The 22,883-nt window shown below is 44.0% G+C and overlaps 1 long non-coding RNA gene and 1 pseudogene across 1 annotated transcript; one reads left to right on the forward strand and one right to left on the reverse strand.

Moving 5' to 3' along the window:
- Positions 1-135: 135 nt before the first annotated feature.
- LOC116754041 lies at positions 136-18,922 on the forward strand. Its single transcript, XR_004349921.1, has 3 exons — positions 136-1,165; positions 3,058-3,150; positions 18,546-18,922. It is a non-coding gene; the product is annotated as an uncharacterized LOC116754041 (long non-coding RNA).
- Positions 18,923-19,068: 146 nt separating this feature from the next.
- Positions 19,069-21,973, reverse strand: LOC116754039 (annotated as a pseudogene).
- Between the last annotated feature and the right edge of the window lie 910 nt (positions 21,974-22,883).

Raw genomic sequence — 22,883 nt, forward strand, 5'->3', positions numbered from 1 at the left:
GGGGCGGGGGGGCGGGAGGGCTGTGGGACGCGAGGCGGGTCCCTTGGGGGGCCGGGGTGGAGGGGTGGTGCTGGAACTGGGGCCGGGACCCGTGGGAGGGGGCAGGGGGGCGCGGCTCCGAAGGCGGCGGGGGTCCCCGAGGCGCTGCGTCCCTCGGAGCCCCGGAGAGCTGCAGGGCGGGTCTTTGTCGCGTTGAGACAAAGCCGCTGAACCTGGGCCGTCGCCTGTGCAGGTGCGCGGGCTCGTTCGCGGGAGGCGTGCGCTGGGGGAGCGGGCTTCCTGCACGAGGTCGCCGCTCAGGGGTTGATTGGACGGAATCTCGACACAACCCCGGGCACTGGCGCTTGTGCCGGGTCCACGTGAGAGTTCTCCGGGTTTGCTTTTATGAGGTTTTGGGTTTTTTTAATATTTGGTCGAGTAATTTGTTGTTTGGCATCTTGGGCCACCATCCCATAGTTACGTAAAAAGTTGCACGTGGAATTCACTATGTAGATTTAGAAACTTAAGCTATTTTAGAACAAGGGACTGCTTTCCTAATCATGTAACAGAGCACATCCTAACCTGATAACAGGCAGACGCTGTTTGGTGTGGGGAAGGGAGGTCTTACCGTGGTAACTGAGTTCACTCACCTGCCAGCCCCTCCCTGGGTCTGTGAGAACTCCCGGCTGCGGTGTGAGGGACCAGCCTTCCAGCGCTGGCTGCCCAGCTTTTACACGGTGGTGAGATCCCGACCCACACCATGTCCTGCATGAGCCGCGGTCACTGAGCGCTTCACCTGGATTCTCTTAGACTTGTTGGAAGGAGGACTCCTGGAGACTCAAAAAGGCAAATGTATTTCCATGAATAGAAATATAATCCAAGATATCTCTTCTGGGCCGAAGTTAATTTGCATTATCATTTTTTATTGCGTAGGTTTCTGGCCTTGGTGGGAAACTAGCTGTGAGTGAAGATGTGCTGAAATTTCACAAATGTATGGGAAAGGTGGTAGAAATTGAAACGCAGTCATTTTTCTTTTCCTTCAGATTTTCACCATTAAAATGGTGAATTAAATGTTCATGCTGGTTCATCCTTTCCCATGATGGAGTGTGCACAGAACCCTGATTTGCAGCTCTGCTGTTTCTCTCTGTTTATTGAAAGCATCTGCCTCACAGGACTGCGAGTACTGGTCAGTATCCTGTATTTCAGGTATTGGGCTCATCTGTTATGATTTTATTAAGACAAGGTCCTGAGTCATATTATGGCTGGCCACACACCACCATTCCTTACCCCATCCTTGGTCAGAAAATGTCTTTTATTCTTAAAACTAAAATCTGCATACTCGTGGTGTGCCTAGCAGCTTTTGCAACAGCGTACCAAAAAGGAATTTGGTATGGTGTCCTTGGTTCCTCACCTCCAAGGGCTGTTCCTGTCCCCCCCTCCACCCCGTCCAAGTCTGTGGGATCATCCACAAGGGACAATTAAAAACTCAGCTGCCCCGCCATCTTTCTCAATTTTGGACCTGACTGGGCAGCTCTAAAGGAAAAGTGTGCATTTACAACTAAAGACAACACTTCAGTTAGGGGAGAAAAAAGGAACTGAAATGGTGCCCTTCTCCCACTTTGCTTCCTCTCAACTCCACGTTGTTCCTCATCCTGGTTCTGACCACACCTTTCTCGCTTTGAATTTTAAGTGTTACAAAAATCCTAACCCACCGAGTTCTGGGAGACAGCTCCAGACAGCCCTTGCACCCCAGCTTCACTGTTTCTCCTCCTGGCTGTTCCGGGCCTCTTCAGAAACCCGAGTCCCCTGGCATCTGTTGGTCACTGTTTCAGCCCTGAGGCTTAGCGCCGTCCCAGGCTCCAGCACTGGTCCTTCCATAGTCTCATACACCTCATCCTCCGTCTTGGACAGTAATCTGCCGGCTGCTCCTGCAGGCGGCCGTGGAAAGGAGGAGGAACCCAAACAATATCCTGAGGGTCTGGAGACGCAGAATAGGTCTCAGATGGGGAAGGCTGACTTCCTGGTCCTATTCCATTCTGAGTCCCGGTGAGCGTTCCCTCCAGTCTGAGTGTGAGTTCTGCAAATTGCTTTAGGTGTTTTGCTTCCACAATTAGAATGTCGTGGAGCCTGTAGCCTACCCGATACCTGTTACCCCCTTCTTCCCAACAGAAGCCCAGTTTTGTTCAGGTGTCCGTTCCTCCCTCAGGCCTGCGCGCCTCAGGGAAGACCGACACTGTCCCCAGCCTGAGTCTGAAAGATCTACGGGAAATCCCGTTGCTTTTGCAAGGTGGTAGCTCAGGAATGAGCTAATGGGGAACAGGAGGCAAGAGGGAAAGGAGCTGGAGGGGAAGGAGGTGTTCTGTAAGTTTCTGCACTCTTCATAGAGAGCTATAAGGAGGGAGGTGGGGTTTTCCCTTCCTTTGGAGGCTGTATGTCTATGTGTAACGCGATAGTTCTTTTGCTGCAGCCTGAGCATGAAACCAGCCAGAGCAGGGAGGTGTGTCCCTCAATAACATTATTGAGCCACAGTCCCTGTACCCCGGCTGACCTTCCCCATTCAGTGAGATAATTTGCTAGTATCTGAAGCCAAAAGCAGTGTATAAGAAAGGGTCCTGTTTTCTGTCCTCAATTGCTTGTTATTTGAGGCAAATAAACCCTACCTGCTTAACTTTCAGTGTACCAGGGAAACAGTCATCACCAATGGACCTCCTCTATTGTTTTCATATTTTGATGTCATTTTGCAAATCATTTATAAGAGGCAAGAATAAAGGAATGGTGAAAATAATTTTTAAATTCATTTTTATTGGAGTATCGTTGCTTTACAATGTTGTGTTAGTTTCTGCTGTACAGCAAAGTGAATCAGCCACACATACACATATATCCTCTTTTTTGGATTTCTTTCCCGTTTAGGTCACCGCAGAGCATTGAGTAGAGTTCCCTTTGCTATACACAGGCTAGGTTCTTGTTAGTTGTCTATGTTATACATAGTTGTGTGAAAAATAATTTTTAAATAAATTTTTAAAAGAATTTAAACATAGCAAACTCAATTTTTTATTGCATATTTTCCTACCTTTGAAGGAGCATTACCCTAACTGGCCCCGAATACAACTATTGACAGGACCGAGGATTATGGATTTTTGCATCTCCAGCTCCGTACGTGTATTCTGTGAGGTAATCAGTAGCAGGGATGTGGGGTTTTTTGAACAAATTAAATGTAAAAATGTTGATCTGATACTGTTACTTCTCAGTTTAAAAAACTGCCCACAAGACATTCCTTCTTCCAAATTAAAAAAAAAAAAAGTTTCTTTTCAGGTAATATTTACCTACTTTTTAATGCCTCTAAGGTGTGTAACTTTGGTCCAGGCACTTAAATTCATGTACATATTTCAGATTCTGTGGACTTTATTTCACCTCCAGAGGTGAGGTCTTGGGAGCGATACAGAAGCCCTCTCCCACACACTCATTCACACTCAAACACAGTGCGTAACATTTAGAGGATGAAGGGAGGCACAAAGATGGTTATGGTCATGTGTCCGTCTGCAAGCTGGGTTAAGTAGAAATAGCTACACATAACATGTGTGTGACCCTCCTTCCTTCTTTTTTTTCTTCTTTGTTCACTTGTTCATTTGACAGGGGTTTTATTTTGGGGGTCTGATGACCGCTTAAGTCAGTAGTTCAACAGACATCATACTTCATTGCTCTTCAATCGTGAATTCTACGTGAATTCATCCAGTTCTCGTATTTAGCCAGTAGTCATCTGGTGTGCCAATGCCACCTGTGCCCTAGCCACTGACTCTTCCCTGTCTGTTGCACAAAAATTACTTTGGAATTCTGCTTCAAACTGGGACTTTCCCACCCACATTCTGCCCCACCTCCCCTTCCTCAAAGCCCACTAAAACGACAGCAGAGGAATAAGAAAGTGTCGGCCTGCAAGGAACAAGGACAAAGGGCAGGAGAGATTTCCACAAACATTTGGCCAAGGACAAGTGTTTGCAGGTGGAAAGTGGATGAAGGAGGAGTAACTAGTTGATCAGAGAGGAGGAGTTCAAACCCAAGAATGAAGACGCAGGCCAGCTCCCCCGAGACTCTGAAGCCTCTGCACTTGGGAGGTGAGGGTCCCTGAAGGATGGGTGACGGTCTACGCGTGAACTAGTTAGACCCCAGGGCCCTTCTCTCCTCACCCTGCACTACCAGGCACCGTCTATCCATCCGTGGGCCAAAGAGGGGCATCAGGTGAGTGCCTGGCCAGAGGGAGAGGATGGCGGCAGACAAAAGCTCTCCAGACATCTGCCGTGGCAGGAGCCCAGTGGAAGGCGGGTCCTCTACTAGAGCACCTGCTTGTGGATTTCACAAATCTACTCCACACAGAGAATTTCTTCTAAAATGTTTAGAGTCTCACTCCTCAGTATGAGGGGCAGTCCAGGAATCGGTAACCATGTGATGAACACCTGCAACATGGTAAGGAAAATACACACAGAAGTGAAAGGGAACTGGAGCAAACAGACAATGCAAGGAGAAAGGGACTTCAAAGCTGTAATTGATTAATAGCATCAAAGGGACAAAGTAAGATATGCCTGTAACACAAAAACAGGAAGCGATGAAAGAACACTCAACAAGAAAGCTCTCTTGAAAATTAAATATATGATGTAAATAAAATATTCAGTGAAAAGAACTGAAAGATAAAGTTGGGAAAGATGGAAAATAGAAGAGGAAAGATGAGAATGTTGGTGAATCCATCCAGAGAATTACTAATAGGAGCTTCAGAAAGGAGATCAGAGAAAACAGTGGGGAGCAAATCATCAAAGAAATAATAAAAGAAAATTTCCCATACCTGAAGGAGAGGTGTCCCCATATGGATAGGGCCTGCCCAGAATAGGACATGTCCTTGAACTTCAAGGCATTTCATCATTAAATTTCAGAACATCTTGGATAAGGGAAAAAAAACTGTAAAACCTTTCAGAGAGAAAAGCTAATCAAAAAATGGAGCAGGGGGTTTCCCTGGTGGCGCAGTGGTTGAGAGTCCGCCTGCCGATGCAGGGGACACGGGTTCGTGCCCCAGTCCGGGAAGATCCCACATGCCGCGGAGCGACTGGGCCCGTGAGCCATGGCCGCTGAGCCTGCACGTCCGGAGCCTGTGCTGCGCAACGGGAGAGGCCACAACAGTGAGAGGCCCGCGTACCGGAAAAAAAAAAAAGCAGCAGGACTCAGAACAGCATCAGAGCCGTTTCTAGCTGCTCTTGATGGCGGCAGACAACAGAGCGGCACCTTAAACGTTCAGAGGGAAGACTGTTTTCATCCTAGGATCCTGGACTAAACTAAACCATAAATCAGTAGTGTAGAATACACACACTTTTAGATACACAAGTTCTCAAACATTGTACCTCCATTCTTCTTCAGGCAGCTGGAAGATGTACGTACGTTAGCAAAATAGGGGATTAAAACAAGAAAAGGGAAGATACAGGCAAGAAGATACTAGGAAAAAAAGCAGCAAGGTGGCAGGAAGGGCGACCCAGGACCTCTAGAAAACAACAGGCTAGGGGCAGGAGAAGGGAAGGGGCTCCAGAGGTAGCTAAGGAAGACAGAACGGAAGTATTCGAGTGTAAGGAGTATATTCTTAATAAGTATATGGCAGAGGTGCTGGAACATTGGGGAAAAATTAACAATAGGTAGCTGGAAAACCAAACAAATGATAAAATGAGGCAATTATTAACTTCAGAAAATAAGAAAGTGTGTGCAGGAAAAGAAAAAGTGGTTGCAATGCGTTAGTTGGCTCTTGGTCACTGAGTGACCGATATTTATATAGTCTCACTAATGTAACGTCAGCTACTGATTTAACAAAAATTATACGTAACTATGCTGGGGGAGGGTAGAAAAGTGGGGTCGGGGTAAGGGAGGGATAGTCTAGTATTTATTCACAATGGCGGGAAGTCAACAGACAAGGACTTAAATTGGCAAATCAAGAAACAGTGACAGAAGCATATAACTTTTTAAAGAGATGGAGGAAGATATCAGTGAAGCTAGCTAGAAAAGTTGGAGGTGGTAACCTGTAGGGCTGGGACTGGCTGTGGGGAAGGGTGGGGCAGGAGACCCATGTTTGTTTGTTTTTTGATTTATTTATTTTTGGCTGTGTTGGGTCTTTGTTTCTGTGCGAGGGCTTTCTCCAGTTGCGGCGAGTGGGGGCCCCTCTTCACCGCGGGGCGTGGGCCTCTCACTATCGCGGCCTCTCCCGCTGCAGAGCACAGGCTCCAGACGCGCAGGCTCAGTAGTTGTGGCTCACGGGCCCAGTTGCTCCGCGGCATGTGGGATCTTCCCAGACCAGGGATCGAACCCGTGTCCCCTTTACTGGCAGGCGGATTCTTAACCACTGTGCCACCAGGGAAGCCCCCGCTGGGTTTTATTATAAAGCCTTTTAGTACTGTTTGACTTTTTATTTTATTTATTTTATTTTTAAATAAACATAAACAAAAAATAAACAAAAAAAATAAAACATCTTTATTGGAGTATAATTGCTTTACAAGGGTGTGTTAGTTTCTGCTGTATAACAAAGTGAATCAGCTACAGGTATACATATAACCCCATATCTCCTCCCTCTTGCCTCTCCCTCCCTCCCATCCTCCCTATCCCACCCCACTAGGTGGTCACAAAGCACTGAGCTGATCTCCCTGTGCTATGCGGCTGCTTCCCACTAGCTATCTCTTTTACATTTGGTAGTGTATATATGTCCATGCCACTCTCTTACTTCATCCCAGCTTACCCTTCCCCCTCCCCGTGTCCTCAAGTCCATTCTCAACGTCTCTGTCTTTATTCCTGTCCTGCCCCTAGGTTCTTCAGAACCATTTATTTTCTTAGATTCCATATATATGTGTTAGCATACAGTATTTGCTTTTCTCTTTCTGACTTAACCTCACTCTGTGTGACAGACTCTAGGTCCATCCACCTCACTACAAATAACTCAATTTTGTTTCTTTTTATGGCTGAGTAATATTCCATTGTATATATGTGCCACATCTTCTTTATCCATTCCTCTGTTGATGGACACTTAGGTTGCTTCCAGGTCCTGGCTATTGTAAATAGTGCTGCAGTGAACATTGTGGTGTATGTAGCTTTTTGAATTATGGTTTTCTCAGGGTATATGCCCAGTAGTGGGATTGCTATTGCTATAGTGGTAGTTCTATTTTTAGTTTTTTAAGGAACCTCCATACTGTTCTCCATAGCGGCTGTATCAATTTACATTCCCACCAACAGTGCAAGAGGGTTTCCTTTTCTCCACACACTCTCCAGCATTTATTGTTTGTAGATATTTTGATGATGGCCATTCTGACCCGTGTGAGGTGATACCTCATTGTTATTATTATTCTTTTAAAAGAAGATGTTGGGGGTAGGAGTTTATTAATTAATTTATTTTTGCTGTGTTGGGTCTTCGTTTCTGTGCGAGGGCTTTCTCTAGTTGTGACAAGCGGGGGCCACTCTTCATGGCGGTGCGCGGGCCTCTCACTATTGCGGCCTCTCTTGTTGTGGAGCACAGGCTCTAGACGTGCAAGCTCAGTAGCTGTGGCTCACGGGTGTGACACGGGATGCTCACATCCCGCGGCATGTGGGATCTTCCCAGACCAGGGCTCGAACCCGTGTCCCCTGCATTGGCAGGCAGATTCTCAACCACTGCGCCACCACAGAAGCCCCTTCACTGTAATTTTGATTTGCATTTCTCTAATGATTAGTGATGCTGAGCATCCTTCCATGTGATTGTTGGCAATCTGTGTATCTTCTTTGGAAACTATTTGACTTTTTAAATGATAGATATGAATGTGCTGTGTGTGTGTGTGTGTGTTTTCCTTTGATAAAAAGTAAAGTTTGTCTTTAAACAGTCTCACTTGTGGACATTGTTCAAGTCCTATTTCTGGGCCTGATCCTGTGAGATTCCAGTCTAGTGAGAGTGGGACTCAGGAAATGAACTTTACATAGAACCTCAACAAATTCGGATGCGAGGACTTTCTGGTGGTGCAGTGGTTAGGAGTCCACCTGCCAGTGCAGGCGATACGGGTTCAAGCCCTGGTCCAGGAAGATCCCACATGCCGCGGAGCAACTAAGCCCATGCACCACAACTGCTGAGCCCACGTGCCACAGCTACTGAAGCCTGCACGCCTAGAGTCCGTGCTTTGCAACGAGAGGCCGCCGCCGTGAGAAGCCCACGTACCGCAACGAAGAGCAGCCCCTGCTCGCCACAACTAGAGAAAGCCCACGCACAGCAACGAACACCCAATGCAGCCAAAAATAAATAAATTAATTTAAAAAAAAAGAGAACTGGATGCAGATGGTTTGTGGACAATACTTTGAGAAACATCACTCAGATCCCCTGAAATTCTACACAAAGTCTTGCAAGAATGTACAGTTTTTTGGAGAAAGACCATACTTTTAAGATTCTCTTTGATGCCCCCAAACCCAAAAAAGTTTAAGCATTGCTGTTCTCTGTCTGCATTCCTTCCAAGAATAATTGAGATTCCATTCATTAATTAAGGTCAAAAGCACAGCTAATTATTGTTGTAGTGACTTAAATACTTTGTAAAACTCATCAATGTTATAGACTGGAAAGCACTGGCTGAATTTTCAGTCCATTGCTTAGCACATTACCAAGGCGAATAGCAGTGCATTAGTACTTCAGTGCATTGAATATAAATCGAGTGGCTTGATACACTAACGCAAGTGTAAATCAACTATACTTCAATTAAAAAAAAAATCCAGTGGCTTGAAAAAGTTCATGTGGATCCATTGGCACCTACCAGTGATGTTGACCAAGCCTATAGTTAAATTTTATTCAGTTGAAAAAAACGTGCATATGTTGTCATTCAGTGGTATCTTTATATAATAATGCCACATAAATAGTGCTGGAGTCCAACTAGAAAAGTTAATGCAGGTATTTTGACAACCTTGTACTTTTATTCAACATTTTAGTAACTTTATGGTGTAAGCCAGCCTTTCTCAAATTTATTTAACCTTTCAACCTTTTAAAAATTGTTTTTGTCTTTATAAAACACGAGAGGAGTTCATGAGTTGTGATTTGGATTAAACTAGACAGCAAAATATGATTTCAGATTAATTGCTGGAAGGAATTAAATTTGGATTCATACGTTTCCTTTAAACCTTGTTATACATTAAGAGGTTAGAGCAGTTACTTTTTTATTTTAGTGACTATAAAAAGTATAAAGTATTTTTAAAAGATACATCACATAGACCAGCACAAACCAGTAGCCAAGTTAGTATTTGTTATATGAATAACAACATATAGCATGGCAATTGTTAGTTATTTAAGCAGACTGTATGCCAATTTGCATATCAAATGTTTCTTATTAATAGATCAGTCATCTCTGATATTCTTAGGTGTGGCACACTATTTCTTAAAAATAATAGCAAGGCCATCCGTAACACTTACTGTGTCCCAGACCTTGTCCTAAGCATTTTCTTGTTGTTAGTTCATTTAAACCTGGCAACAACCCTATGAGGGAAGTAGTATTATCACTCCCATTTTACAGATGAGAAAACTGATACACGCAGTTAAGTAGCTGTGCACAGCTAATGAACAGCCAAGCAATGATTAGAAACCATCAGTCTGGCACTAGAATCTTATCCTTTTGACTACTCTCACAGGACAAACTATTACAGAAAAACAATCACATAAGCAATTATATCAATATACTGTACAATAAAATATCAAATGAAATATGCATGATACCTCTTGTTTAACAGGCAAAGATTTTGCATCATTCTTTGATATCCTTGAACTAATATTTCTATTTCACTTCTCCCACATAATTTTATCTTAATGTAAAACAATTTGCATACTTCAAAATCTTTGATTATTCAATTATACTCTGTAACAAAATATGTATATAAATTTAATTTTCTGGGCTAATAAAGCTCTTAATTAAAATATCCTATCATTCTAGTTCAAAATTTATCAATATAACAAAAATTTATAATTCTTAAACATAAAAAATCAAATTGTGCTATAAATGCATTTCTCAATGACAGATAAAGCTAAGATTCACCTTATTCACTCTTATGGATAAATATTACTCATTGCAAGAATCAGACAGGTTCAACATTAATTCATACTTTTCCTTTGTTGTTATAGACGTAAACGCTGAGAAACTGTATTTACGTAAATAAGTAGATGAGAATGGAAGGAATTTTGTTACAGCATTATAGTTTTTTCCAAGTCAAATTTTAAAAAAATCACTGTGTTCTAAACATTAAAAATTAGACTGGTGTCCAACATATGAAAAACTCACTATTAGAAGTTAGCATTAACTTCCAACTGTTTTTCATGGACTTTCTATTCTCTTCTACGTATTTGTGTTTCCCTTTCCAGTCAATTATGAGACTCTCGTCATTACAGATTTAGAGGATATTTTGATTTCCGTCAAGGGCCAAGTCCCTCACTTACTCTCATTCTCATAAAAAAATTTTTTTGGCTCTTATTTACCTTTCCCAATCATTTTTATATCAACTTGTCAATTTTGTAAAAATCTGGGTTGGGATGTTTACTGAAGTGCACTGCATTTTAGATGAATTTGGGCATATTTGATATTGTTCCAATACTGACTCTTCCCACCCAGGAACTCAGAAAGTCTCTCCACCTCTGCAAGCCTTGTTTCATGTCCCACAATGAAGTTTCATAGTTTTTGTTTCATGGGTTTCGCATATTTTTTTCTGAATTTAAGATACATATATTTTGACTACTTCAAAGGCATTCTTCCTTCCTTCCTTCCTTTTTCTTTTTTTCCTCTTGCCATCCCAAATAGATTGCAAACCCTTGTGGGATTGGAAATGGACTGCCTTATAACCTCCTAAGTGCCTAGGACAAAGCTGTGCTGGAACGGTTAAGGAAAGAAATACTTGTTGAAGAAATCAATGAATGAAGTCCTGATTCATAAACTAGAAACGCGACAGGAATAATCTGGGAGAGATTCTTGGAAAGGATTCAAAAGAATTATAGTTCCTTAAAACTGGATGATAGTGTGGCTTGATTCTACCGCATGGCAGATTTGACAAGCCGTTTGATTTTTTTTTTTAACTAAAGAGACAAAATGACCTGGATATTGGACAGAGTCTCCCAGTGTGGATTCACTCAGAGACGCAGAAGACATAAATATTTGCTTCTCATTTCCTAAGGCTTTGAGAAAAATGCTCAAGTTTTTCCACCTGTGAGGGTTCCAGAAACATTATTTTCACTGAACATTAAGGATCATTTAAAATTTTCTTGTAAGAAGGATGTCTGGGGAGTTCCCTGGGGGCCTAGTGGTGAGGATTTGGCACTTTCACTGCCGTGGCCCTGGGTTCAACCCCTGGTCGGCGAGCTGAGGTCCCGTAAGCCGCATGGACTTGGGGTCTCCTTCCTCCTCGAGGCCACTTTGGAACTCCTCCCCTCCTCCCATCCCCAGCTTTGAATCTCACGTCATCAGATACACCACCTCCTGTGCCTCACTGCCCTTTGCCCTTATTTCTCAGAGATTTTAGCAGCTGGCGCCCTGTCCTCGTCTCCAGGAAAAGTCCTGTCATGATTCTAAGTCATTTCAATATCCGTTTGGCTCGGGCTTCAGCTTTCCAGCCCTCAGCCCCTTGACTTCCTTTCTTCCTAGGCTTTTGCCTGGGTCAGTCATGCACCGTGAGATCACACCCTAGAGCTTGACCTCATACTCTCAATGGCCAGCATGCTCTGGTACCACCACTGCCACCCTCGGCGCCTCTGGTCCCTGACACCCTGTTCCTGTGCTGAGGTCTGCAGCCCCTCGACCCACCACCTCTCGGTCACGGCTCAGCCCCCGGACCCCCTCTCTCCTCCTTACCTAGCATACTTTCCTTGGTCAATTACTATTTCACTCCCTTGCAGAGAGTTCTAATTATCCACCTGCCCTATCCATCCTCCTTCCTTCCAAGATGCTAGAATTATAGCTGAGCACACAGCTGGCCATATACACGACATTTCCTGGGCTTCCTTGATTTAAATGTGGCCGTAGGACTAACCTTTTACCAACGGAATAAGAGCCTAAGTGATGTGCGACCCCTGCAGGCTGGGCCCTTAAAAGAAGCGCAGTGCTTTCTCCTCATGCGTTCTTTCCCCTCCTGATAACGGGTAAAGATGTGCCTGCTTCCCAGTACCCACGATTCAGATGGGAACAAAGCCCTATCACGAAAGACAAACGAGAGAGAAAGCCCCTCCCTCTGCCCCTTAAAGGATCCTCTGAAGCTGAGACCCAGTAACCTGGAACGGTCACTTCGGTCTGTGGCTTGAAATAGACATAAAATCTGCTTTAAGTCTCAGAATTAACGTTGGATTGCTTCGTTACAGCAGCCTAGCTTGACTCTAAAGAATACAGCTCTCGGGGCTTCCCTGGTGGCGCACTGGTTGAGAGTCCGCCTGCCGATGAGGGGGACGCGGGTTCGAGCCCCGGTCCGGGAAGATCCCACATGCCGCGGAGCGGCTGGGCCCGTGAGCCATGGCCGCTGAGCCTGCGCGTCCGGAGCCTGTGCTCCGCAGCGGGAGAGGCCGCAACAGTGAGAGGCCCGCGTACCACAAAAAAAAAAAAAAAAGAATACAGCTTTCAACGCCCTTGGTTCTCTCCCGTCTGAATACTCCCCTGGCAAGACCACAAGCCTGGTTGAAACTCCACCTATCCCTCCCCTGAACTCATCCATGGTTTCTGGCCAGAGAAAAACTCTTGCCGATCAGGCTCACTTTAATTTCTGGACACTGAACTCCCAGTAGGCTTTGAACGCTGCCTGAGAATCACACCATCCCTCCCCCTCGCCCGGCCTCCGCCTCCGGGACAAACCATCCTCCTGGCCCAGACCTCCCACAGGGCATCCCCAGCCTCATGCTTGGCTGGTGACCCTGCGTTCTATTTCCCTGAGGGAACTGAAAGCTCCAGGATTTCAAGGCGCGCCTGTCTCCTATGTCCAGAGCCTCTCGCACCCGTACCCACCTCCTGTTACTGTGGGCGACCGGTCCGTTCTTCCACGTTTGCACCAGATCTCAAAACTTCTTCTCTATGCAGAAACTTTACCCTAGCCATTCTCCCTTCTCTCCGGCACCATCGCATTTTCTCTCTCTGCTTCACCTTCCCCATAGCATACAAATGTTCCTTCATTTCTCCCACCTTGAAAAAAATCTAAAAAGCCTTTCAAGCGCCCTTTCCTTATGGCTATCCCTTCAGCACTGCTGCTGCTTTTTTATATGTCTTGAATTTAGCTTTTGTCTTTTTGTTTTAAATTATTTTGAAAAACTTCAAGCATACACAAAGGTAGAAAGACATATATCATTACCCAGTTTCAAAAACTGTAAACATTTTGTCAATCTTATTTCATGCACCTGCCTTCCCTAAATCTGGAGTATCTTAAACCAAATCCCAGACGTCGTATCATTCACCTGTAAATCATCCACTGTACATCTCTAACACATAATGACTCTAAAAAATGCCAGTCACAATACCAATATCATGCAACAAATCTACAATAAATACATGATCAGGGTTTAAATTTTCTAGTTTGTCTCAAAAACATCTTTCTTTTATAATAGATTGACTCAACTCAGGCACTCAACATACTGTATTTAGAGGTGGTTTTTCGTCTCTAACAGTTTCGCCCCCTCCCCTCTTTTCATGCCATTTATGTTTTCTGGTTTTTTATACAAAGCTCATTTTCCCCGTGGAAGTCCCCACGTTCTGGATTCGGCTTACTGCATCCTCATGACTTTTCCAGCATGTTCCTGTCTCTCCTATATTTCCTGTAAATTGATAGTAATAGCTTTTTTTCCCCCCATTTTTAAAAATCAAAGTTGATTTACAATGTTGTGTTAGTTTCAGGTGTACAGAGAAGTGATTCAGTTATATACATATAGAATACATATAATATATATATTTTTCATATTCATTTCCATTATGGTTTATTACAGGATATTGAATATAGTTCCCTGCACTATACTGTAGGTCCTTGTTGGTTATCTATTTCATATACAGTAGTGTGTGCATGTTAACCCCAAACTCCTAATTTATCCCTCCCCCCCTTTCCCCTTTGGCAACCACAGGTCTGTTCTCTATGCCTGTGAGTCTGTTTCTGTTTCTTAGACAAGTTCATTCGTGTCCTATTTTAGATTCCTCATATAAGTGTGATATCACATGGTATTTATCTTTCTCTGGCTGACTTCACTTAGTGTGCTCATCTCCAGGTCCATCCATGTTGCTGCAAGTGGCATTATTTCATTCTTTTTCTGGATGAGCGGTAGTAACATCTTGGGGCTTGATTCTCTGCTTTCTGGAACCCACCTCGGTCTCGCATTCACCCTCCCACCATCTAAGACTGTGTTTGGTCAGGCTCCTTGATGACCCACATCCCTACGACAGACGGAATGGCCTGTTCTCAGGCCCCTCTTCCCGCTCCAACGGCAGTGTGGGAACTTGTCACTGTGCCCCCTGGGTGACCTCCTTTGTCTGGCTCGCAGGACTCCATCCTTGGGTTCTGCACTTAGCCTCGCTTGTTGCTCCTTCCCCGTCTGTTCTGTGGCTCCTCTGACCACTCCTACCTCTACGTGTTGGTGCACTGGAGGATGCTTTTCCATTTCCCTTCTCTACATGCACTAACTAACTTGATGCTCTCATCCAGCCAGTTCTCAGGCTTTGCTGACCATTTTATATGTGCTGACTTCCTAATTTTAGAGCTTCGGCCCGGGTCCCTCCCGCAAACCCCAAATTCCTATAGCCAGCCGTTGAGCTGGTATTTCCATTTGCGTGTCTAACGAGCACCTCCATGTGGTCCTGCCTGTGACTGGACACCTGAGCTCCTTCCCAGTCTGCTCCCCCTTAGACTCCTTCATCACAGTTCATGGAAGGTCACCCTTACAGTTTTTCAGGTCAGAAATCTCAGAGTCATTCTAGACTCTTTCTCTCAACCCCAGATAGAATCTGTCATCAATCCGAGTGACTACTTTCACAACACACCCACAATCTGGATATCTCCCACCACCTCTACTGCTGTCATCTTGATGCCACCCTTTGTCATCTCGTGCCTCACCCCATCGCTCCTAACTGCTCCATCTCGCTCCCTGTTCTTAGCACAGCAGTTAGGGTGAGCTTTCAAAAGTACAGGTCACCACCTCACTCCGGTAAGCATGGCCACCATCACAAAGTCTACAAACAGCAGATGCTGGAGAGGGTGTGGAGAAAAGGGAACGTCCTTCCTCCTGCACTGCTGGTGGGAATGTAAATTGGTGCAGCCAATACGGAGAACAGTATGGAGGTTCCTTAAAAAACTAAAAATAGAGTTACCATATGATCCAGCAATCCCACTCCTGGGCATATATCTGGACAAAACTGTAATTCAAAAAGATACATGCACCCCAGTGTTCACAGCAGCACTACTTGCAATAAGCAAGATATAGAAGCAACCTAAGTATCCATCAACAGAAGAATGGATAAAAAAGATGTGGTACATATATACAATGGAATGTTAGCCACAAAAAAGAATGAAATAATGTCATTTGCAGCAATATGGATGGACCTAGAGATTATCATACTAAGTAAGTCACACGAAGAGAAATATCATATGATATCACTTATATGTGGAATCTAAAAAAATGATACAAATGAACTTATTTACAAAACAGAAATAGACCCACAAGCATAGATAACAATCTTATGGTTACCAAAGGGGAAGGGGGAGAGGGATAAACTGGGAATTTGGGATTAACAGATACACACCACTATATATAAAATAAATAAACAACAAGGACCTACTCTACAGCACAGGGAACTATGCTCAATACCTTGTAATAACCTATAAAAGAAAAGAATCTGAAAAATAATATATATGTATATATTCAGATGTGTATACATATGTGTGTATGTGTGTTTCTGTCCTGCTCCCCCAAAACAACTCTGCCATCTCCCGCATGGTCTCCCCCTTGCTCTCCCGACTCTGGCCACACTAGCCCTCCTGCTGTCCCACCACCCGCCTGCCTCTCCCTCCCCGTCCCTCTTCCTACCACCCCCACCCCCCTCCACTCATCTTAGCTTTAGGTGCTCTGCCTGGGCTGGTCTTCCCACTGCATCAGCGCAGCTAACTCCCTCACTTCCTTCAGACTTTGCCTTTCCATCGAATCCTTTCCTGACTACCCTCTTCAGACTTCCATTCCCCTAGAAGTAGAATTGGTGGGTCAAAGAGCATAAGCATTTGAGTTTTCCTAAATCCTAAATTTGACCAAATTACTGTCACCAGCATGAGTATACAAGTTTCCCCTAGAGCCTGGCCAATTGAGGCTGTTAACAGCTTTTGAATTCTTCACACAGTGTAGTTTAATTTGCCTTTCTTTTCTCACGTGGGTTTGAACATGAGTTTAAGAGCCATTTCTGGCAATCTGTGTATCTTCTTTGGAGAAATGTCTATTTAGGTCTTCTGCCCATTTTTGGATTGGGTTGTTTTTTTGATATTGAGCCACATGAGCTGCTTGTATATTTTGGACATTAATCCTTTGTCAGTTGCTTCATTTGAAAATATTTTCTCCCATTCTGAGGGATGTCTTTTCATCTTGTTTATGGTTTCCTTTGCTGTGCAAAAGCATTTAGGTTTCATTAGGTCCAATTTATTTATTTTTTATTTTATTTCCATTACTCCAGGAGGTGGGTCAAAAAAGATCTTGCTGTGATTTATGTCAAAGAGTGTTCTGCCTATGTTTTCCTCTAAGAGTTTTATAGTGTCTGGCCTTACACATGAAAAGATGTTCAACATCACTAATCATTAGAGAAATGCAAATCAAAACCACAATGAGGTACCTATCACCTCACACTGGTCAGAATGGCCATCATCAAAAAATCAACAAACAATAAATGCTGGAGAGGCATTTATTGGAGAAAAGGGAAGCCTCTTGCACTGTTGGTGGGAATGTAAATTGATACATCCACTGTGGAGAATAGTATGGAAGTTTCTTAAAAAAACAAAAATAGAACTACCACATGACCCAGCAATCCCACCGCTGGGTATATACCCTGAGAAAACCATAATTCAAAAAGCTACATGTACCACAGTGTTCATTGCAGCACTATTTACAGTTGCCAGGACATGGAAGCAACCTAAGTGTCCATTGACAGATGAATGGATAAAGGAGATGTGGCACACATATACAATGGAATATTACTCAGCCATAAAAAGAAACGAAATTGAGTTATTTGTAGTGAGGTGGATGGACCTAGAGTCTGTCATACAGAGTGAAGTCAGTCAGAAAGAGACAAACAAATACCGTATGCTAACACATATATATGGAATCTAAGAAAACAGTACTGATGAACCTAGTGGCAGGGCAGGAATAAAGACACACATGTAGAGAACGGACTTGAGGACACAGCAGGGGATTGGGAAGCTGGGATGAAGTGAGAGTGGCATGGACATATATACACTACCAAATGTAAAATAGATAGCTGGTGGGAAGCAGCCGCATAGCACGGTGAGATCAGCTCCATGCTTTGTGACCACCTAGAGGGGTGGGATGGTGGGGTGGGATAGGGTGGGTGGGATGGAGGCTCAAGAGGGAGGGGATATGGAGATATATGTATATGTGTAGCTGATTCACTTTGCTATACAGTAGAAACTAACAACAATGTAAAGCAATTATACTTCAATAAAGATATTAAAAATAAAATACAAATGCTACTACATTAAAAATAAGGAGCCATTTATATTTCCATTTCTGAAAACTGTAAGTTCATATTCCTCAGCCACTTTTCTAAGGATGTTGGTCTTCTCATTTACTTTGTAGAAGCTCTTTGTGAGCTACAGAAATAAGTACTTGCCTGTGGTAATAGTTGGAATTGCCAACTACAAACTGGCACCTGCCATCTACCTCTACAAGGATTAAATCATGAGACGCAGCAGCTGCTGACCTTAAACACCCCCTAAAAGGAGTTCAGGCTGGAGATCAGGAATGAGGCCCTCTGTGCTCTGGGAGAAACTGGCAGAACAGGTCTTCAGATAGATATTTTCAGGAGAAGATTTTATGAACCCAGTTTCTTGTATCTTCTCATACCTAGAAAAGCACTAAAATCCTTCATGGTGACATCTGCTCCTCGAGACTAGCAGCAAACTTCTGCCAAAACGTGTGCTTGACTGCACGTCCCCCCTTCACTAGAGTCACGTACATACTGACCTCCCCGCCCCCTGCCTCTTTGGAGCAGTTTCTCAGAGCTCTCTGAAATGCTGTCTCTCAGGCTCTAGTCCTCCTTTTGCCCCAAATAAAACTTAACTCACAACTCTCACATTGTGCATTTTTTTTCAGTCTACAGAATAAAATGTTCCCAGCTTGTCATCTTTGACTTTATTTATGATTTTTCTATGCAGAAGTTTTAAAAATTGGAAGTCTATTTCATTAATATTTTCTTTTATGGGTTCTGAGTATTGTGTCATACTATAAAATCCCTCTCCCATCTGAGATAACTTTTTTTCTTTTCCATTTAAATCTTTTATGCATCTGGAATTCATTTTGGTACAAGATGTGCGTTACATGTCCGACTTTATTGCTTTTTCAGATGGTCCCCCATTTGCCCCGCACCGTTTGGTGAATGCTCCATGTTTTCTCCGTTGACATGAAATGCCTCCCAGGAGATTCTTGGGCAGACTTCATGGCTTCTGAGCTGAGCTTGTGGTGACAGTGGTTCCTCTTTGTGAAACTTCTCCAGGCGGGCAGAGACCTCAAACACGCCACTGAGAGCTGCAAACAAGTCAAACCTGCACCAGTACCGGCGTATGTGAGGTCTCCAAATTGCAGCCTGGAATGATGTGAGCGCACGATTCCCATCTAGTTGGTTTCTCCATTCCACATACCGTCTCTCCAATAAAGTCAGGAGGCGACAGGGAATAGTCACATGGTTTTGGTTGTTTGTTTTGCAGACTTTACTCCGTCAACATGTGAGGAAAACCCGAACTTAATATTTGCAAAGCACTTTGAACTATGAAGAAGAAAGGTGCTATGTAATCCTCGTGTTATCTTTTAGATTTTGAGCATGTTACTGTGACATCAGCATCCTAGGCTTAATGAAGTTTTATTTCAGCTAATATAAGTTCATCCTTCTGTGTTCAACTAGCTGTGAAACCAAGCCACTGGGCGTGGATTATGAGGGCTGAAGTTTTGGGGGGTGGGGTGAAATTTTTCAGAATTCGTGATAGCATATGAGACCACTGAAGCCAGTTTACCTGCCTTCTATCTACAAGGATGCTTTTTAAACTAGGACACACATCTATTGTTCAGTGATAATTATAGTGATAATGCTGACACTAAGATACTGCAAAATCCTGCTGCACCTTTTGAATTAAGTTCTGAATCATCAAAAATAATTATAAGAAATATAAGTTAAGTTTCAAGACAATTTGGCTGTGTTCCTTAATGGTTAGGAGTTTTGTTTAAGACACAGACAAGGGTGAATTTAATCTTGATTCTTCCGCCTTTTATCTGAGTAACTTTGAGCAAGTATCCCAACTTCTGTAAGCTTTAATTTCTCATATATAAAATGGTGATGATAATAGTACTTATTGTTATAGGCATTAATAAGAAAATCCATTTAAAACAAAATAAGGCACTTCCTATCTGACTGGCAAAGATCAAAAAGATCAATAACACCTCTGGAGGTGACCGTCTGGTGGAGACAGGTATACTGCTCAAGGGGGTGTATATCGATACAGCTACCACATAAAACAGTTTACAATATCTATCAATATCTATCAAATGCACACACATACCTCTACCAGCACTTCCTCTAGCTGGAATTTATTGAACAGATGTGCTTGTAAATGAGCAAATTGATAACTGTAGCAGATATTTATTGCAGTGCTGTTATAGTAAGAATAGAGTGGAAAAACCCTAAATATCCATCTATAAGTGTTTGTTCTGATGGACTCATGCAATCAAATACCATGCTGTAATAAAGAACAAGGAAATGTTTATGCCATCGAATGAGATATTACCAGGATATACTGCTAATCAGAAGAAGCAAGGTGTAGAACAGTGTGTAAAAACAGGGGAGGGAAATATATATATATATATATACATATATATATATATATATATATATATGTATATATATTTGTTTGTATAATCACAGAAAAGCTCAAGAAAAACACTTAAGAAAATAGTAGCATTGATTTCCCCTAAAGCTGGAATTTCCTGGTGGAAATTTTTGAAGTATTTCTTCAGTGGCCAGAAAGCTTTTCATTCTATACCTTTTTCATTTTTTGATTATATTCTTTGAACATGTAAATTATTTCTTAAAAAGCAAATTGATATAAAGTATATAGAACACTGGTGACACATCAGCATGCAATACGTATTAGTGCTTATTTAAAATTTCAGTTTAATGGTAATTGATTATCTTCCACTAAAAGATATGTAGAGACTTAAAAAAATCAGCTGTTTAAAAATTAAATACTATAAATTTTATAATATACAAATAATTTTAAACAATAATATTTGCCTTACTAAATTATAAAGGCATTTCTTTTAGCCCATGCAGTCCCACAATCTGGGTCTGTTACCATTTACGTTTCTCATAAATGGTGTTAAAAGACCTGGCAACTTTATTTTACTTTCTTCGAAATCACCACCAATGCATTTATTTGAGGGGAAAAGGGTCAAATCTTATTAGGAACTTCCAACTGGATAGGACTAGAGACACTGATCTACCTAACATCTGGGTGTTCACAGCCACACAAGTAACCATATCCTGCACGTGAGGCGTCATCATGAAACCGACGAGCATTTGACAAGGGGGACACATTCTGAGCAGTCACACGGTTTCCATTCAGAAGGTGCTGCCTTATCAGAAAAGCAGTGTTGAGAAAAACGAAGACAACCTCCTAGCAAAGGCCTGGACATGACGGTGGCTCCTGAAAAGGGATCACACCCTATTTACAAAGCTGGAGAGCGAAGCTCCCAGCTGAGCTGCAGGATAAGAGGGGGGCTGACCTGAGGGCTGTGAATGGGAGCTGGGATCTGACCTCACGAGCCTTTGCTCATCCAACCTCAGGCTCCACGAGCCATTCTCTGGCCCCCTGCACGAGGCAGACTCGGGAAATCTGCAAAGCCAGGGGATCCTGCCCCACCTTCCCCAGGCCTAACAGTGACCAATGCACTGGACGCAGTCTCACTGCCACCCAGCCCCTGCTTCTGGACAGACGCATGGCACCTACGGAAACTGAAGTCCAGCTGGCCTGGAGCACATCTAGGTCTTGCTGGGCTGGTCATCTTACACGTGTCCCACGATGGTCAGGCCTCACCCACGGTGTCCTGGCCGAGACAGTGTGCTTTTTTAGGTGATTCAGGTTACTCCAGGGCAAGGTATGATCCTGATGACGCCCGGCAGAGAAGGAGGCTGGAGCTTCGGAAGAACTGGCCCTGCACACTCGGGTCCTTACAGCAGCGGATCCGGATTCCAACACTGAGGAGTGAGGCGGCGGCCCAGCCTGCAGGTGTTCACAGCCATGAGACCGCCCACCAGCAGGAAGGGGTAGGTCAGTACGCTCACTGCCATCCCCATCACATATCTGGGGTGGCTCTGGATGGCTAGGGCCTGGCTGAACCGGGAACCTGGATTCTGGTCGTTCTCCAGCCCCCCTGGAGTGTCACCCACCAGGTAGGCACTGAGGAAGCAGGCCAGCAGGTTACAGCCCTGCAAGGAAACCACACCTCCCAGGAGGTAAGGGATCAAGCCGACAAAGAATCCCAGCAGCCCCTCTTCTGTGAAAATCTTCCCAATGGAGCTCAACTTTCCGCTGTACTTGGCCTTCCTCCCACGAACTGGACCATGCAGCGCGCTGAGATGACATGCAGCGGGTGGGCCAGCATGTGGGACATGCCTTGCATCATCATCAGGTAGGAGGTCTCCTTCACCACCGTCGTCAGAGACGTCTTCGTGCCAGGCTTGACGGAAACCTGCTCCATCTCCTCCGGAGGGAGAACCTTCTTCACGCCGCCTGGGTCACGGTGCAGAGGGCGGTGGACGCCAGCCAGGGGCTCAGGCCTCAGCACAGCACTAGCTTCCCACCCACCGCGCAGTGTCCTCGGCTTGGGTGGAGACACTCGGCGGGGAGAGGACCTTCCTCTCTGGCACGCTGGTCCCAGTGGTGGGGGGTGGGCAGCGGTTCGCGACCCCCTAGGATGAGCAGCTTCGCTAGAGCAGCGGCTGTTTGAGCACTGTCACTTCCATGTGCAGCCCCACAGAAAGAGCCTCGGCAGCCAGCGCCATCTCCAGGCTGCCACTCTGCCCGGCTTGGTTCCGGGTCCGGTTCCACCTTTCCCAACACTGATGTCCGGTAAGTTAAAAAATCTACTAAGTGTCCGTGGACAGAGGAACGGATGAAGAGGCTGTGGCACATATACACGATGGAATATACGACCCGGCAGTAAAAAAGAACGAAATAAGGCCATTTGCAGCACCATGGATGCACCTAGAGACTGTCATACTGAGCAAAGTACATCAGACAGAGAAAGACAAATATCATATGGTATCGCTTATAAGTGGAATCTAAAACAAATGATACAAACGAATTTATTTACAAAATAGAAATAGAGCCACAGATGTAGAAAACAAGCTTATGGTTATGGAATAAGGGTGGGGAGGGATAAACTGGGAGATTGGGACTGTTATGGACACACTGTATACATAAAATAGGTAACTAATAAGGACCTGCTGTAGAGCACAGGAAACTCTACTCAATCCTTTGTAATGACCTCCATGGGAAAAGAATCTATAAAATAGTGATCTATGTATACATAAAACTGATTGACTGTGCTGTACACCTGAAACTAACACAACATTGTAAATCAACTATACTCCAATAAAAATTAATTATAAAAATAATTCTACTTAGGCAAC

This window comes from Phocoena sinus, chromosome 5, assembly GCF_008692025.1.
Source record: "Phocoena sinus isolate mPhoSin1 chromosome 5, mPhoSin1.pri, whole genome shotgun sequence".
Classification (NCBI taxonomy): domain Eukaryota; kingdom Metazoa; phylum Chordata; class Mammalia; order Artiodactyla; family Phocoenidae; genus Phocoena; species Phocoena sinus.